This window comes from Echinops telfairi, unplaced genomic scaffold (genome assembly GCF_000313985.2).
Source record: "Echinops telfairi isolate 266 unplaced genomic scaffold, ASM31398v2 ScPeMD7_7467;HRSCAF=8505_0, whole genome shotgun sequence".
In the NCBI taxonomy this organism is placed as follows: domain Eukaryota; kingdom Metazoa; phylum Chordata; class Mammalia; order Afrosoricida; family Tenrecidae; genus Echinops; species Echinops telfairi.
The window spans coordinates 5,428,637-5,433,998 of NW_022111367.1; the positions used below are offsets into that span (position 1 = coordinate 5,428,637).

The 5,362-nt window shown below is 45.1% G+C and overlaps 1 protein-coding gene and 1 pseudogene across 1 annotated transcript in view; one reads left to right on the forward strand and one right to left on the reverse strand.

The window, feature by feature from the left end:
• Positions 1–5,362, forward strand: part of DHRS12 (dehydrogenase/reductase 12) — a 70,878-nt gene that overhangs the window by 40,206 nt on the left and 25,310 nt on the right. The gene's annotated exons all lie outside the window — the stretch shown is intronic.
• Positions 3,621–5,362, reverse strand: part of LOC105978774 — a 7,515-nt pseudogene continuing 5,773 nt past the window's right edge.

Here is a 5,362-nt window from a genome sequence, read left to right on the forward strand (position 1 = left end):
AATGTATAGATGTGCTTTACACAATTGATCTATGTATTGTAATGAATTGTATGAGCCCCAATAAATTGATTTTTTTTAAAAGAAAGAAAGAAATAGGATGCCTGATAAGGAGCCTTCCCCAAGGGGAGGGTATATTCATTTCCTGGGGGGCTTCAGCAGAAGAGACCTTTGTTGTCTCTCAGTTCTGGAGACTGGAATTGGGAATTGAGAAGATTCTTTCCTGTTTCTCCAAGTTTCAGTAGTCCCAGGCATTCCTTGGCTTGCAGCTACCGCATAACTCAAGTGGCCGTTGGCCCTCTAAGAGTATCTCTATTTCTCTTCTCTGGTATAAACGATGGCACTTAGATGGGATTAGGACCTACACTGCCCTAGCCTTAAAAACAAACAAACAAATAAACAAACAAACCCTCACTACCATGGAGTCAATATTATCTCACAGTGAGTCTACAGGGCAGGGTAGAACTGCCCACTGTGGGTTTCTGAGACTGTCCCTGTTTACGGCAGTAGACAGCCCCGTCTTTCCCTCACAGAGCTGCTGCTGGTTTCAGACCTTGAAGATCCGAAGCCCAACACAAAACCACTGCACCACCTGGGCTCTTCGGCCCCAATTAATCTTATATTAATTTAACAGCTGACATCTTCAGATTATTTCCAAGTAAGGTCACCTTCACCGACACTAGGCATTAGCAATGCAACATAAACACTGAGGGGCACAATCCAGTTCAGAACTGAGAGGTTGGGACAGATCTTCCCAAAGAAAACTATGCCTGGCTGTGGAGTTTCTCATTAAGTTTGGTGGGAAGCAGGCTTTGGGGGCAGAAGAGAGGTGGAAGCAAGTCTGGGAACACTGGCTCAAAGGACTAATGACAGGTCCATTGTATGGATCTGCCTGAGCTGGAACAAGGAGCTCCAAGTACCAAATTCATCCTAAGGAACAATGACTTGCAAAGAACGGATTAACCCTCTACTCATTTGCCTCGGTGTTGGCTGGGATTCAGCATGGCTTAATGAATTGAGAACAGAGGTATCTGTCATCTGTTTCCACTCTGAGTAGTCGGTGCAGGACTTTGGGATTCCCCAGTTCCAAATATTTTCATACACCCACACCCACGCATTCCCTTTTTATGCAATCAGTTAACAGATTATTGTGTTTCTTTGAGAATACCAGGGTTGGGGGGCCAGGCTGAGGATGGAGCATGATACATTGCTGATAGGAAAAGAGTTTTCATCTCCTCCTCATGGAGGAGATCTATTTTCTGTGAACAGTGGGAATAGTTATATAGACTGTAAACCTTTACAGTAGAAGGTCTCCTTTTCCCCCCACTGAGCAGCTGGTCGTTTTGAATTGCTGCCCTTGTGGTTAAAAGGCCAACACATAACCCACTACACCACCAGGGCTCCTATGCTTTGCTCCAAAGGAGGGACTGTTTCCCTGTTGACAGCTAAATGGGTGAAAGGGTATTCCCATAGAAAACGCAACAGAGAACAAAATACTGAAGCAGCTCCTGGGCAGGGAGCAGCAGAGGGAGGGGTCCCCGGTGCTGGCCCAGCCCTGTGGAGCTACATCTGGGGTCTCCTGCCCTCCTGCCCTCCAGGGTCTCAGGGCTCAAGCTCTCGCAAACGGAGCAGGGCACCTCCCAGGGGTCATCTGATTCCCTTCCTTCGTTTCCTTTACACAAAGGAGTCCTTTATAGCAATCCGTCCTGTCAGGCTGATGAGGCCAACAGCTTTTGGCAGAGGTCCGTCCCCCTTCTTGCGAATTAAATCAGAGAGAAAGCCATCCACAGTGGAATCCAAACAAAGCTCAATCAAGGCTGCAGCATCGACCTTGACAGTTGTTTGAGACCAAGTGCACAGAGTTAAACATCCACAAATATCAGCAAGGTGGGTCACTCTCAAGGGGAACTGGACCCTGGGCAGCAGCAATGCTGTTTGGGGTGAAAGTCTCACCCAGAATTCCAGGAGTATGGCAGCGCAGTGACCGCCTCCAATGCACACAAGGGCTGCAGGCTGCCAAGGCCCTGGCACACATGGGTACGTCCCTCCAGGTCACCATAGCGAAGGGTGGGCTGCAACAGCTAAGCTGACTTGCCTTCAGTCACACAGCAAGTAGGTGCCAGAGCCAGGGTTTGATTCAGGGCTCCATACTGGGCCATAGGCTGCTCCTGCCAGCTCCTGCCAGGGCAACCCACAGGGGCACGCAGGCAGACAGAGCAATTCAAGCAGAAACCTATAGGCCTATCCAGGAAAGATCCCAGGCACCCTTCCCACCGAAAACTTTAAAAAATACACCACCCCCCCCCAAAAAGGGGAAGAACAAAAGAAATGTGGTGAAGAGGAGACAGCAGGTGATGTAAGATATGAAAATAATATAACTTATCAAGGGTTCATGAGGATGGGGGAGGAGGAAAAGAAGAGGAGCTGCTACCAAGGGCTCACATGGAAAGAAATGTTTTGAAAATGATGATCCAACAGATGTACAAATGTGTTCGATACAATTGATGTATGGATTGTTATAAGAGCCAGAAGAACCTCCAACACAATCATTTTAAAATGAAAATAATTTGGGGAGCCATTCTGGGCATACAGGAAAACTGCACAGGAAGTGACCTGAGTTTTCCCCTCCCCTCCACTCTCTCCATACATACTGCCTCTGCCATTAGAAGGGATGAACAAATATTGAGACATCACTAAAAACCCATAGTTTACATTGGGATTCACTTTTGTCTCATTCTTTTTAAGTCTCAGATTCACATTTTGTGTGCACAGAGTAGACATAGTTTGTGTGCATAGACTAGATGTCTGTGCCTGCATGCACCTTCTCATTGTGTTGTACACACTATGGGTTTTGACAAAGGCACAATGTCCTGTGTCCACAATTACATTATAATGCAGAATAGTTACACTGTTCCCAATGCCCTGTGTTGCCATTGGAACCCCTTTTAAGGTGACCAGATTTTAACATTGGTAAAGAAGGACAAAAGCAGGACACCATCGATAAAACTCATATCCTGGCGAAATAGCCACATGGCAGCCGAAAACCGTATACCCTAGCTTGTCGTACATTCTTTCCAAAAAATTGGCACTTTTTAAAAACACCCTGGGATGCAGGACAAATTGTTAAAAATCGGGACTGTCCCGCCAAAAGCGGGACGTCTGGTCACCTTCCCCTTGCTCCTCCGTTACTTTGTGTTGTTGGATTAAAATAGCATTGTGGTTAGGTGCCCTGAGTTAGTTCTGACTCGTAGTGACCCTATGTACAGCCCAGGCCTGCCCCATCCTCACAATTGTTCTTATATTTGAGCCCATTGCTGCAGCCACTGGGTCAACCCATCTTGTCAAGGGCTTCCCTCTTTTTTGCTGTCCCTCTACCTTATCAAGCCTGATGTCCTTCTCCAAGGACTGGTCTCTTCTGACAACGTGTCTAAAGTCTGCGAGACAGCGTCTCACCATCTGTGTCCAGGGAGCATTCCATTTGTACTTCTTCCAAGAGCGACCTTTGTTCTGGGGGCAGATTCTAGTGTTTGGCAAGCAGTCACTAAGTATGTAAATACCACGTGTCCGAACTTCCCAGCTTCACTCAATCTCAGCCCTTTTGATTGGCCGTGTCTCCAAGAACATCATTCCCCAGGAGATCCAACTTCCTGCAGGCGTTTTCTCTGTGTTGTTTCTAGTTCGTCTGGTCTTTGACACAGTAAAGAGAGTTCCCTTTGATGGTGTTCCTCCTGAAGGTGAGGAGGAAAAGAAAGTTCCATGCCTGGAACGAGGCTTGAGGGCCGAAAGCTGACGGGAGTGAGAAAAGTTGGGGGAGGCACCTAGGAACCGCTATTAAACTTTGAAATTTACTGTCTTCTCAGTATATCTCTTAGTCTTATTTGAATCCTTGTATAGTCTTCAAATGGAACATTATGTCTATTTAACACTTGGCTGTCTGTTTCCAATTCTCTCTTTGCTTCCAAAACTTCAACTTACCCCTAAAATCGCTTCAACTTATTTTCATAAAGAGATGTTTCTCTTTTTCTGGGCAATTGCAGCTCCTTGCAGTTTCTCCTTGGCTTAATTATACTTTTCTTCTCCTGTCTGGGATACACTGGCCAAGTTGACGTTTTTCCCTTCCACCCACAGTACCTGCTTCTTTTCCAGTCTTTTCAACTTCTAGCTGTGCTTTGCCAGCTTGGCTTCTTACATGTCGGCATTCTTGCCTCAACTCTCCACCATTTTCCTTCAGCCTTTGGTTTGAGCTCAGCAATCACTCTCTATGCAAGTGAGCCATTTGGGTCTGCAAACTACTGATTTGCTCTTATAAGTCAGTGTTTGCTTGTCTTCTTTCTCTGCATTTTCAATATTCATAAAGTGTTGTCGAACTTTTAACCTAATACTCTGAAATTCCTTTCTCGCTGCCTGGGAGGCCTGTAATTTCTCCTGACACTGCTCCTTCTCAGACTGTCTGCAAACATCTGCTCCACTTTCATTTGCTGCTAATCTGTTCGCAGGCTCTAGCTGTTCATCCTGTAATGCCAAGGAAAACCTTCTCCCTTGGTAGTTCATACATTGCGGATAAATCCACTAATTTTTCCACTAAGAGCTCTGTGGTGTTCAACAGCTGACTTGAGAATTTCGTCATCTGACTGTAATCCATCAATTCACTTCGAATCTTCTTTCTCTTTCTAGCTTACTCGTAGCTCTTGCTGCCTCCAGGTTGATGGCTGTTATTTCTAGTTTCATTGAAGGCTTAGGTTCTTTTACTTAACTGATCAATACAGGTGCACCTTGTTCGGCTTTATGCAATTTACCAAATTAAAGAGTGATTTGGTCACTGCTTGATTGTAGCTTTTCCCCAAACCTTCACACTGTAGTTACTGACTGGTTTTCATCCTCTGGGGATCTAACTGAAGCCTGCCTGGTAACTGACTGCTGCGCCTGCATTCTGTGGGTGCTTTGCACCTGAGATCCAGAATTTTCCTTTGCAGCCTTTAATTCTGCAACTTCAGTCTCTTAACCTTTTCATTTCTGACATAAAGGGACTTTTTCTAGAGTAAGTTGCTCCGCTTGTCTGCTCTCTCTTGTGAGATCCATACTGAACAGCTGCTTATATAGTTCTTCTTTATCTCTCTCCAGTCTTAAAGCCTGATTCATACTTTATTTTTACTTCTTGTAAAATACACGACCACTCTTTCTGGTGCTCAAATTCTGATTTCAGTAATGCACGTTTATAACGGAGCTTTTTATATTCAGATCTATGCTTTCCCACTTCATTAAGATTCTGAAAATGCTCTCATTGGAGTTTCTAATCCTAGTTGTATTTAGGCTCTAAGCAATTTCAGTTTTGTGGAGTTAGTACCTATGCCTTTATTTCTTTTTT